The sequence below is a fragment of the Onychostoma macrolepis genome, chromosome 09 (genome assembly GCF_012432095.1).
Source record: "Onychostoma macrolepis isolate SWU-2019 chromosome 09, ASM1243209v1, whole genome shotgun sequence".
Lineage (NCBI taxonomy): Eukaryota > Metazoa > Chordata > Actinopteri > Cypriniformes > Cyprinidae > Onychostoma > Onychostoma macrolepis.
The window spans coordinates 18,384,196-18,397,531 of record NC_081163.1 but is presented as its reverse complement, the minus strand read 5'-3'; the positions used below and the strand labels follow the sequence as shown (position 1 = coordinate 18,397,531).

The following is a 13,336-nucleotide window of genomic DNA, read 5'->3' as shown; positions in this document are numbered from 1 at the left end:
CTGGCTTACAATGTGCAGTAGTGCTGTCATCGATACTACGATGTATTGTCACAGAGATTTGACAATACGAGTATCGATACAGCTGGCCCTGTATCGATATTGTGGAACGTGTGCTGCAGTGGACCACACTTCATTTTAAACTGTGTTCTTGTATTCAAATTGAGTAGAAAAGTGCAAGGTTTCTGGAAAATAATGATTAGAGCATAATATAGGCTACAACAAGGTTTAATCTGGCCGCAGAGGAACACAACTGAGTTGCCTGAAATAGAGAAGTAATCTCCAAAACAGAGCTCCACACTTGCGCAATACTTAAATATCTGCTAAGTGTAGGGCTTCACGAATGAAATCGAAATCATGATTAGACAGAAGCTGTGATTGTCATGTGTTTCTTTCTGTGAAACACGGTTCTGTGATCAGTAGTAAATCTCCATCCGAAGGCCAGAAGAAGGAAACTCCAAATATGCCCCACAGAAGAAACCCAGGAAAACCCTACACTGTAAAAAAAAATAAGTTGATTCAACTTACAAACGTTGAGTTGTTTAAACTATGCATTTTGTTGAATAAACTTGTAAGTATAAGTTCTGCAAACTTGATACAAATTGGCCAAACTAAGCGTCTTGTTGAATTAACTTATATTTTTAAGGCAGCCAGGTTACTTTTTCAAGAATAGTTCATCTTACTAGTAATGTTAAGTTCATTCAACTGGCTGAACTATGTAATTTGCCCACACAACTCAAGTTTCTATTCTCTACTTGCATAAAATAAAATACATTGCATGTTCTTAAATGTCCATGACATTTTTATTTCAAAATTGACAGCATATTTAGTATTAGTGCGTTTAGTATAAAAACACCTTTAAAAACATATTTTCTTTGGAACAATTGCAGTAAATATCTACATTCCTTTCACTAATGCACATTTAATCAAAAGAACAGATGAGTAATTCAGAAATTTTCCATTTCAATAGAAGTCAGAACATGCATCAAAGTGCATTAAAATTTTAAAAGAGTTGAACAAAGTGCAAAAACCAACCAAAAAGCCTACTTTTTGCGGAGTAGCATGTTTCGTAGCCCGTAAACACGTGAAGAACAGCTACTCCCACCAATGTTCGTGCAAAGTTTTGAGAACATCAGAACTTTACTGTGTTTTGTTAATAATGTAAAGAAGACCCATCAGGAGCACAAATGCTTTCGGGACGTCACAGATATCGATGGCGACAAGACACTCTTCCAAAATGATAGCAACGTTATTGGTTTATTTTGGAAGCACCTCCGATTCCTCCTCCTCAGTCACAATCAAGATGCCCATGTCATCTCAATTCATGAGATGGCTGAAAAACAAAAAAGAAGAAATTCTTTACATACAATTATAAAAATGTAATCAATATAGAATACTACTGTACATTACTTCAGCTACAGTAATACATTACTTCAACTACAGTAATACATTCTGTTAAAAATATTCAATAACAACAAGCAGCAATAAAGAGGCTAAGTAAAAAAAAAAAAAATTGCAAATTACATCAGACTAACTGCAACAAGTACTGCTATTTCAAGAATATAAGGGTGCTTTAACACTAGCACTTTTGGTGTGCACCCATTTTAACGATATCTTTTCTACCTTTAAGATCTTGAAGGTCTTATAGGTTTGGAACAACATGAGGACGAGTAATTAAAGAGAATTTTTATTTTTGGGTGAACTATCCCCTTAACTGTGAAATAACCTTTAAACATGAATCCCCTATACAATTAAATTTCAGTTACTCTGGGTTTAAAAAGTTGCCTGCCACTGATGCATGGAAATGGTTAAAACATGCAGAAACAATTTTTACCTGCAAAATGCACAAACAACTAACAACTCTTAGTAGAAATACACAACACAATACTGAATGCTTGTAAATACTAATATATATAGAAATACAGAATATAGAAATGACAGAATTACAGAAAAAACTAAAATAAATAAAATCTAATGTAAAATGACATTAAAAATAAAATTTTATGAATCACCAAGTACCACAATTTCAGCCAAAAATGTTCTACTGAAGGAAAAAAAAAAAGAGTCACCTACACCTTGCACATTTTCATTTTAGGGTGAACTATCCCTTTAATGTTGGCTTTATTTTAGTCTTGTGACATTGTGTATCATGACATACAGTAAGTGCTGTGTACTATATTGAAAACTTACGTGTTACAACTGCAGATAAACAAGATTTCTTCTTCTATTACTGGGACCACATCACTGCAGATTGATAGTGCTCATTTTGGTCACCCACAACAACTATAATGCCAACAGACTTGTCCTTGATGAATTCCTCTTGAGAACCTGTGTGCTTCAATAAAAACAAAGGGAAGCGTTAAAATACGCCTTACAATATTAACAGTCACAGACTCCAATAAATATGTGCACTTATAAAGTAAATAAATTTATTTACAATTTGTCCAAGCTCTACAATGTGACAGTCATTCCCATTGTGTCTGCATAGCACAGATACAACTGCAGAAGGACTTGCTGAGGTCCATCCACAAGAATTCTGTGCTGATCTTTAGTCATTCCAGAATATCATAAACGTGGAAAATACAGAAACATGTTAAAACAACACTATAAATAAAAATAAATAATCTTGACAGAGAAAGTCAAATGTCACTGCTAGTTTACGTTTCAAATACCAAAACCATATTTTACAATCCAGAAAAGGCTTTTAAATTACATAACACAGGAAATTAGAACAAAACAACAGAAAAGCTAATTTTACACATTTGTGATTATCCTTATCACAGGGCTTTTTATACAAGATATATGCCATTATTACTTTTCATACCTTCAGTTTTTTAACCTAAGTTACCATATATTCACGCAGCGTTGCCATGGGTTCCGGTGAGGCACTTCTACACTTTAACTAAAAGAAGAGTTTGTACCGTTAGAACTTCATCTGAAGCAAGATTATGTCAGACAAATGCACGCTCTCCAAACCAACTCTGAGAGGTGCTCGTTCGTTTCACTTACAACGTGCAGAAAAATGACAGTTCGAGCAGTAATCTTGTTTATTTCCCCTAATTTTAATTGTTCATAAGGTCATTTTTTTTAAATTCCCGCTGTTCTAAATCCAGACAGTTGTTCGTCGCGCTCCGTCTCGTGCTCTGTTTGAATGGTCTCTAATGCAGCACTGGGCTTAAATAATACATACCAAACAGTATATTCTCCAGATAAGTTCAGCTCAGTACAGCATGGGAGAATATTTAGTTTAATAATTATATGAAAAATACTGTGGAACCGTGTGTATTTTGAGGCTTAAGACGAGTGTCACGAAACTAACGCTGGTATCCATTTAACTACAAAATGTGATGCTTTGAACCATACTTGTACTATTCTTAGACAACATGCATAATTGTACACATGTTAAACCAATAAATACAAATAGTTCCTTACCAAAAGTGCTGGTTTGAAAACATTTTCAAGCTCTGTGGAGAAGCTCATCAAGATTGCTGACCAACGTCTTCATTCTGCAAGTCTTCACGTGATCTCGCGATAAGTGACGTGATATCGTTATTAAATTGATTCAGCACATTTTTTTTAAGTTGAGGGGGCAAATGGCTAGTTTTGTCAACATACGAACTAGTTGAGACAGTGAAAATTTTAAGTTGAACGAACAAACTAATTAACTGCAAGTTGAGTCAACTTAAAAACATTAATTGAAACAACTAAACTGCGAAATAATTTTTTTGTGTATAGCGGTAGCTGAATAAACAGAAGATTTAAATGCTTTCATTGAGTCAACGTGACTAATAAACACGACTGCGGCAATATATGGTTTATCGGAGTTCTTATTATAATTTTCATTATAATAAAGTATATCTATAGCTCTTGAGCGATTAAGCTATTTTATGTATAAAATTGCGGGGCAGCGCTGAGAAGTTTGTGTTGCTGCATGTCTGTGTGCGGCCTCAGCGTGATCTGTTTGAGTGACTGAATTTGTGTGGGTGGGTGGGTGTGTGAGATTCAGTGAAAAGTATTAGTTTAGAACTCTTCTATTTTTTATTTTTTTTATGTAGAGTGTGTTAATTTGTGGAATGATAACTTACCAGCAATGTTAAGATGATTTTTAATATATTAATATAAGTACATTACAATATAAATTTATTAGAACTAGTATATTATTATTTATGGGCTTAAAACAAGATGCAAGCAATCAGAATATTGTACCTGGTGGGGAGTGCCCAATGTAAACATGAAATTGTACTGTGGTACAGATATGGAGGCCCCTCATAATGCAGAGTAGGGGTGGGAGAAAAAATAAATTCTCTCTTCAACGATTCTGAATCGATTCCAAACATTTCTGAAGCGATTCTGAGCATATGGTACGTGTGCACACTACAGACAATTGCGGCAGCTTCATTGCATAGGATACGCGCCGTGAGACGCGTGCACATTGCTGGACAGTGTGTGCTTCCACCCGCTGTTATTTCAGTGTTTTACTTTAGATATGCTACATAATGCAGTACATATTAGATGCACGACGCTCGCGAACTAACAGACTTTCACGTGCACTTTATGTATCGTCCTGAAGTTCGTCCTGCGGTTAAATGCACTTGCATCTCTGAATACTTTTATATGAAATTTATGTGTAAACAGTCAGTTATGTTTTCAGAGCAGGACAAAAGAGCAGGATCTGTGCATTAGTGTGAATGCAGCCTATTAAAGCTGCCACTGTCTATGATCTCATCAGTAATAATCAAATGGCAATAATGCTGAAGGAAAAAGGAAAGACCCACAACTATGATTGTCGGTAAACAATCATAAAAAGTAGCCTGCTTATGTAATTTAATTAAAAAAATAAAATAAATATTGCACAAAATAAATTTGAGATAAAATATATATGAAAATGTAGCCATGGGCAGTAATATTGAGAAATGAGGATGTGATGCATTGTGATCCATGGTGATATCAAATTGAATCGAATCGTTGTAAAGATGTATTTGCACAGTAGAAGAATTAATTAGGAAAAAATGTAGATCAAGAATCGTTTTGGAATCTGATCATGACTCCCAGAATCGGATTGGATCGGATCGTGAAGTGCCTAAAGATTCCCACCCCTAATGCAGAGGTCAACTGCCTGCTCTGCCTATAGTTAGCAATGGCCCTATAGTATGCAGTGTTTAATTAACAGCTGTTTTACTAAATTCTGGTGAGGTGAAATTCAGTGCTGTCCTGTATCGTGATACGTATTGAATCGTGACTTTGCTGGTGATACACAGCCCTAATGTGCAGTGGACACAGACTCTAATACTCTGTTTCGAGTGGCTGTGCAAATCCGTTTTTGAATACCTCAGTCAAATGATTATTTGAATGTGGTCAGAATAGCAAACATAAAATGTATGGAATCAGATTTCCAACTTCACATTAGTAGATGATTGAAATCCAGATTTCCAGAGATTGCAAAGCAAAATATTAGACTATGAAATCTCTAGAGCTCTATATCAGTAAAACCATCCTGATTTACAAAATTGTCCATGCAGTTTCCTTTTATTCTGACCATTCATGACTTGGCACTTTGATGTTTATACTTTATTGATGCCAGTTTTGAGGGTGGCCTGAAACAGAGTGCCTCATGCCACCCTCCTCCATTGCTTGGGTCTTGTTTGCTCTTGCCATGAAACTGCATCTTAAGTAATTGGATGGCTATCTGATTGCAATTCAATTGTCCCAAACCGCATAAAAGCACTTGGGTATGTTTACATGGACAATTTTATGTGCTTTAAACCAATAGAATGGCAATTGTATAACTAGCTGATTACTCAAGACACTTTTTAATGCCAAAGGGAATGAGGCCCATTGGTGGCCAATGCACTCTCCGAGTTCATCTAGTCACTATTGGCTCGTTTCCACTGAGCGGTACGGGTCAGTACAGTACGCTATGATTCGGGACCGAACACCCTGATCCAGCTTGCATTTCCACCGCCAACAGTACCCTTACTTGATAGGCATGGTGTATGCTGGAAAGTAGCGGTCAACAATAAAGCGTGACAATAAGCGCAACTCTGCCTCCTTTTGATAAATGTCAGTTTTAATGAACAGTAATAGCCATTATAAAAGTATAAGTACAAAGTATGAGAGGCTTATATAAGAGGAAATACAGACAAAAGCATACAATTCAGTCAAACATATGCTACAAAGTCAGCACTGTACTACGGTACAGTTCAAAATAAATATACAAAGTTAAATATAACTTTGTGCTCATCCAAAACGATATGACCAGGAACAAATAATAGATTCATGAGACCACGAATGCCTGTTAAATATGCCCAAAACGAATTGTATCTCATGTTTAATCACTACAGAGGGACTAGCCGAGCTAAGGCTGCTCTAGGCGGATACATGAGCACTGAGCACCCAGTGATCGCCTGGAGCTCCGAAATCGGCATAGCAAATCTTCAAACAGGCGCTATATTTATAAATAAACCGCAGATTTGAGTTTTAAACAACTACATTCTCGCCTGAAAACTCTTAAAACTACATTTCATGACACAATAACAGTAATATTTTGAAAATTATGCAGGTTATTGGGCAATGACGTTTCACAATTCCACAAGAACAGAAAATAACACATATTGAGAAACAGCTATCGTCTGTGTGAAAAATATAAAATTATACAATACACTTATTTTTTTTTTTGTTTTTGCGCACTCTGATGCAGATAAGCCCAACACTTATTGACAGCAGAGCAGAACGAGTGAAGGAGAAGCTTTATTCCCTTGTATCACGCAAAAGTGACGATTCTAGTCGACCAATTGATGTTCTGCAGTGAGTTTAGCGCCACCCTATTGGTACCCTTTACTGTTTTACCCTTCCAAAAGAAGGGTACCAAAAAAGTGGTTCGGTACGGTTCGCTATTTTGGTACCATTCTTCTGACAATGGAAACGAACATAATTGCATACCATACTATACCATGCTGTACTGAACCGTACCGCTCGGTAGAAACGTGCCATAAGTGTCTTATGCTGCATACAGTTATGGTAGTTAAGCACCGATATCTGCATAGTTACTGAAGCAACCCGTGTAGGCATGACTGAAAATCAGCATTCAGCCTGTTCACTTGCAAATGTGTTGACAGTCAGCCCTGTAGATCACATTTAGAAAAAAACAAATAGAACTTTTATGATTTAAGACACACAGTTTACACTATTTGTTGCAGTGTGCTTTTAATAGAGTATTTTCAAATAATTCATAAGTCTTTCTAATGCTTCATGGAGAAAGACTGAATGGAAATTTGACTGCATTAGGTTATTTTGAGGGGCAAAAGTTCCTCTATTAAAAGAATAAAAAAACAGTAATTCTTAGTGTTTGCTGCGTTGTCACGGGAACATCCCAGCTGAATATAATGAGGAAATTACTCTCTCCCTTTGCCAAGTGCATTCCAAACAACAAAATAATGGCACGCATGTGCCCTGTTCACTCCAAAGTACCCACGCCAAGTGGATAGGGATGATCACTTCCATTTGGAATTTACCACGTGAACCGTTTCGGTTCGGTACGCGTACCGTTACACCCCTAGTAATTATTTTTATTGCTGAAGTGTATGATTAGAGCAACAGGAATAACAAACAGTTGTATAGTGAATTAATTAAACATCGAGCAGTGTCTGATAGGAAATTGGGTGTATTGTCTCGCTCTCACTCACAGTAAGTCATTTGTTACAGCACAAGAAGTTTAAAAACTGAAAATATTTCACATTCTGCACTTCGCCACTAATCAAGTAATCAAATTTGTGACATTGATCTTGTGAAACTTTGTACAGTTAGTCAGATGTTGTTCTTCCATTAAAGCACAAGGTTCTCTTTGGATTACCCTAAAATCCATAACGGTTATTGATAACATTAGCCTTTGGCTTGATTGTGTTATCAAACAGCTAATAATGTGTTGCTAATGTTGCACAAACCATGTTCCAACTAGTTGACGGGACTGACATGTGTTTGTGACGGTAGGAAACGGGGCTTTTTCAAACCACATTTTTGAAACTGCAGTTTTAAGGAGAAAATGCTTAACAATAGTGTTGACTGATTATTTTGATCATGGTTTGTCTTTATGTCTATTAAAAAAACAGATAGAAAAGTAAATAATGTTAAAAACTTGATTTTCACCACAGGGTGAAAACGGATGCATTATAGAAGCATGTTCGTTATTGGTCACAGATATTACTTCCCTATTGTTACAAATGTACCTGAATCCAAATGTACAATAATGCAGTTATGTGTAACCTGTAATCTCTCTTTCTATCCATGCTATGAGTTTAAATGTGTCAGAGATGGAAAATGCAAGCATGAGGAACTTCAAATATGCTATCAGCAGCCCACTTCTAAACCTTTCAAAAAAACCTTTGTTTCTAATGTGCAGGCAAAGTGTTGGTCATCAAGTTTATTTTGTGTAGGAAACCACCATAAGTGATCCATTAACATTACGGCATACGGTCTGTTCACTCACTGTGTTGGCTGTCATTCATGGGCCGTGTTCAGAGTGTTTTTAAGCTGCCTCTTCTACCAGCTCTATATATTTACCCTGTCGTTTTACCTCATATAACCCTGCTGACTCAAAGGAGTCTGTGTATCCCAGCGTCTCATATTAAAAACTGAGAGCAGCTCAGCGGAGGGGCAAGAGCTGTTGTCAGGAAGAGCAGTTGTAGAATATGGGTCAAAGATTTATTGAGCCATCTCCTTGTTAGTGTAGAGGGCAGGTGAGTAATTCCCTTATGTTTGCCACTTGTAATTAGTTTTTAATTTATTCTAGATGTTTCCTAACAGATGCTGAAGGCATTGGAGCAATTTGGGGTGCTCCATTTGTTATTTAAAATGAGTAAATGTGATTCTTCCTCTGATCATTGATGTGCGTCCTGTGCTCTGCCGTTCTTCTCTACATTGATGTGACAGTAATTCTAGCAGATTTCCTTCTAATCCCAATAACGGTGACTTGTGTCTCTGGAACAAATCCTGAGGATTTATCCCCACTAAGGGCAATTAGCAAATTAATTCCCACTAAAATAATTTTCCTTCAGGATTTTGTTTTTGTAGTGTGATAAACAGTAACAATACCCATTTTTTTCCAACAAATGATTATTTTATTTTATTAAAATGCTAGTGAATAAAACAAAACTTGTTGCAGATATGTTTAATTATACATTGTCATATGCACAGACGTTTAATACAGGCTGATTTACATTTTGTCAAATGTAAAAATTACACATAACAGTAGCAGTTCAGTAACATTAGGGCTGGGCGATATGACGATATTATTATATATCGACGATGTCTCGTAAGTATCGCGATGTCGATGTCAGGTAACCGATGATTATCGGAAATAAATGACAAATGATAAACCTAGTAAGTTGCAAAAAATATTTTACATAGCCCCATAGTCACCATACAGGTCTTTTTGCATGCAAGAATAGAATAATTTAGAATAGATGATTTAGAAAAGGAAGATATTTTGAAGAAAGTTTGTAAACAGGCTGTTTTGGGGCACCATTGACTTCCATAGTAGGAAAAAAAATACTATGGAAGTTAATGGTGCCCCAGAACTGCTCTGTTTCCCACATTCTTCAGAATATCTTCCTTTGTGTTCAGCAGAACAAAGACATTCATACAGGTTTGGAACTACTTGAGGGTGAGTAAATGATGACAGAATTTTCATTTTTGGGTGAACTATCCCTTTAAGGGAACATAAAGAGTTGAGAAAGAAAGCAAGGGCAGGGCTCGCAAAATTTCTAAATCCCTGGTAGCCCTTCGGGCAGGTACTCTTCAGATTTTGGTAGCCCGAAAATTAATTTAACTAGCCCAAATTAAAAAAATACCTTTTTTTTTTTTTTTTTTTTTTTTAAATATAGAAAAACAGATAGGAGTTTAAATGTCAAATCAAAAATATTTTCAATACACAAATATCAACAAATATGAAGGAAGGAATCTTATTTCACTATTTACAGGGTATCTGCAGAATTGTTAAAAATAAATTTAAGGCAATTTATGACCCATTTTAAGAGCTGCACGAGGAAAATGAACACAGAATGAGCGGGGTTGGACAATGTCTATGGTAACATACAGTATTGAGCCATAAAATTACATGATTTACAGTTCAGATACAGGTTTTCACAAAAACAAATATTTCAGCATTTCAGGCTATAGACCATTTTTATGAAAAGGGATAAATCAAGCATATAAATTATGTTAATTTAAAATGTATAAATATTACTGTCTTAATTGTTAAAATTTTTTGAAGGCATATTAACTTCTTTCTCATTTACAACTCTGTGTTTGCTGCGTAAAAAGTTGATATTTGCATCGATCTGACCATAATCAGCAAGAAAGGCTTATTAGAAATGCAAATTCATTCTCTGCCACGAGGTGGCGCTTTAGGAGCGCTGAAATATTGCGGTTTCCCTGGAAACGCAAGCAGCTCCGCACTCATAAACGCTGCTTTATCAGGAATTATAGTTTAGATGAAATTAAAATGCCAACGACACGTTTCTGAGGACACTCGGTTCCCTTCAGATACATTCACATAAAGACATCCGCGCCGCGTTTTGACTTGAAACGTGCAGCGCTCATATTTATTCAATGACATCGTTGCCTTTTGAAGTTTAATCCTGCCGTATCGCGACTCTTGTCTTTCCGTCCCCAACTGTAAGACCTCTAGAAATTAGACATTTCTTATACCATTTAACGTATTTAAAACTTTTTATGGCCTTAAGTTTGATACAACTCACTTTCAGAGTTTTTAAGGACCCGCGGGAGATCTGTATTTAAGGAGCCCGTCGGGCAGACAGTGATACATTTTGGTAGCCCGACTGGAAAACACAATAGCCCCGGGACGTCGGGCTAGCGATTTTGCGAGCCCTGAAGGGTGTATCACAAGGGTCACTGATCTTGACTGAATCACTTTTGGAACCTCAGTTTATATTTTATTTGCCTGTTGTTCGGCGCTGACTACTGTAATGGCAACGTGCATCTGTGTATGCGTTTTGTTTTGTTTTTTTTGTATTTATTTTAGATGCGTTCCAATATAATTTATCCGTATTTAGGGTATAGGCCTATTCTATTTTAATCTGCAGTTTAATAAAAGTTAAACAGAAAAAAGACAAATAGTAGCACTGCATGTGTTTCTGAATATTTCTTTAAACAGACTGTATAATGATGAAAAACCACAAACATGAGTTATAATAAAATTATGCAAATTCCTTCACAGCCTAATCATACAGTGCACATAGTGCTCTATTTTTACAGATTTTTTTTAAACAGTGTATACAGTATAATTTTGTTTAATTTTATAGTTTTGTTGCAAACGGATGAAGACATTTATAGTACTATATTTCAGCTCGCCCCTCGACATGCACGCATTCGGAGTTTCGCCAGGGAATATTATATTGTGGGCGTTGTATTTTGATTAATAAAATAATTACAAAAAATTAAAATGAAAATACAAAAATTTAATTTAAATTACCCCTGCTTCTAAATAAATAAAGCAGTTTTTTTTATTTAGTTAAAAACGGGCCAAAAGACACCTCCGAACTAGGCTACCAGAAAGGGAAAAAAAAAAAAACTAACATTTTTGCTCCGAATTCGTTTTTAATCCTTGCATGATTTTAGTCATACATGATAAATATCACATTGCCTATGTTATAGCTTGACTACAAGTTTAAAAACAACGCTACAATTGTTATAATCAAGGAAATTAAACTTGCCATCATGAAATATGTCTACACAGGCAATGATGCCAAAAAGAAAGAGAAACATCAGAATAAATAATAAAATAAAATAATAGGCACATTTTATTCAAGACATTACTATATGACATCAACATGCATTTATCATTCAATCACTGCCAGATTGTTCACCATGATGAATTTAAAATCGGGTTCTATTATTTTTCCTCAACAGTTCTCCTCACAAAACAAAATTCATTTCAACACAAATTTGATAAGTACAGAGTGGAAATTATTAGCAACGCCAACATAACAGTAAAGCTAATGTTTTCTGTTAGTTTAAGCACAAACTAAGAAAAGTAAAACCAAACTTTAATGTGGCAATAATTTAGACCAAACTGAAAATGGTGTACTTTTCTGGTGCATGTCGGCAATGTTGTCTCAGCGGGGGCAGGGCGTGGTGGAGGTGGGGCTTGGGTAGACGATATTATCGGATATCGCAATATTTTTTTTAAGGCGATTATCAATAAGATATTTTTGACATATCGCGCAGCCCTAAATAACACATCTTTTGAAATAACCTTTTGTAACAACATAAATGTGTGCTGTCTCTTATGGTCAATGTAATGCATCCTTCCTGAATAAATGTGCTAATTTCTTTCAAAAAGTAAAGCTTTACCTCAAGCTTTTTAACAGTAGTGTGCGTTTTATTTTATTTAATATTCAGTTTGTTTATTTCACTGTGCCACTCCTAAATAGTGATGCAGAAAGCACTGGTTTGCGCTATGTGCACATGTATACATGCATGCATTAGGTGTTAATGACCCATTTCTGTTGTCATTGTGGTAATAAAAACACTGACATGCAATGGAATTTTTGGACTGAAGATGCCATATGGTCATGGAATGCACACACTTAATTGTTTTTCTTGAAAGAAGTGGCTTAAGAATTTTTGGAGCATACAAAAGTGCCGTTTGTGACATGTGAAGAATGTTCCTGTAATTGCTTTATTGCAGTGTACGTGCATTGTTTTCTGTTCCATTCAACTGTACCCAGCATGGTGCCACCACTAAACCTGTGCAACCAGTCCTCAAATACCTGGCCCAAAGCGTAAACTGTTCCTTGTGCTGCAATATAACATCAGCTCAAGCGTTGCAAAATGTCTGGATTCCCATAGAAGCAAGATTGCCGCCAAACTAGTGTCTAACTCTTGACTTTCCGTTCTGTTCTGTTACGCTCCATCGAAATGTTTTTGAGCGCAAGAACGCATCTTTTGTAAACATTCAGACGAGACTAAGTCTGCTTAACCTGTGCAAGATTCCTAGTGTCTTTGAACAAGCTTAGCAAGTGAAGTAAAAATCTGATTCCACTATTTGCCGTTTGTTTTGTTCATTAATTTTTATTTATTTTTTTCGTCTTGTCTCTTAAGTGATGGTGATGACACTGTGTTTGTTTTGAATAATTTCCCAACACTCATCGCATCACTTAAGTGCCATATTCAAACACAATCTTAGTTGCGGTTGTTTCAGGAAGAAGTTGGGAAACCGCCCTCCACCACATCCTGTTTTAGAGCCCTTCTGTGTTAATCATGCTCACTACTACTTCGGTTGTTGTTTTGGTTAACCACAACTCTTGCTAGTGTTTTTTTA

At 36.0% G+C, this 13,336-nt stretch overlaps 1 protein-coding gene across 2 annotated transcripts in view; it reads left to right on the top strand.

Moving 5' to 3' along the window:
• acvr2aa (activin A receptor type 2Aa) overlaps window positions 1–13,336 on the top strand; it is a 59,912-nt gene that overhangs the window by 12,424 nt on the left and 34,152 nt on the right. The gene's annotated exons all lie outside the window — the stretch shown is intronic.